Below are 635 nucleotides of genomic sequence, written 5' to 3'. Positions count from 1 at the left end.
ACTCTCACATCCATACATGACCACAGGAAAACCCATAGCCTTGACTAGACGGACCTTTGTTGGCAAAGTAATGTCTCTGCTTTTTAATATGCTGTCTAGGTTGGTCATAACTTTCCTTCCAAGAAGTAAGTGTCTTTTAATTTCATGGCTGCAGACCATCTACTCATCCATAAAAAGGAATGAAATTGGGTCATTTGTAGTGATATGGACAGAACTAGAGTCTGTCATAAAGATTGAAGTAAGTCAGAAAGAGAAAAGCAAATGTCGTATATTAACGCATATATATGGAATCTAGAAAACTGGTACTGACGAACGCATTAGCAGAGCATAGAAACAGAGACTCAGATGCAGAAAATGGACACGTGGACACAGGGCAAAGGAGAGGGTGGGACAAACTGAGAGAGTAGTATTAACATATATAAACTATCATGTGTAAAATAGATAGCTAGTGGGAAGCTGTTGTATAGCACAGGGAGCTCTGTGCTCTGTGACAACCTAGAGAGGTGGGATGGGGGTTTGGGAGAGGAAGGTTCAATAGGGAGAGGATATATGTATACATTTAGCTGATTCATTTTGTTGTGAAGCAGAATCTAATAAAATATTGTAAAGCAATTATACTCCAAAAATAAAATACA

This window comes from Bison bison, unplaced genomic scaffold (genome assembly GCF_000754665.1).
Source record: "Bison bison bison isolate TAMUID 2011002044 unplaced genomic scaffold, Bison_UMD1.0 scf7180017864506, whole genome shotgun sequence".
Classification (NCBI taxonomy): domain Eukaryota; kingdom Metazoa; phylum Chordata; class Mammalia; order Artiodactyla; family Bovidae; genus Bison; species Bison bison.
This window is presented reverse-complemented; position numbering follows the sequence as displayed.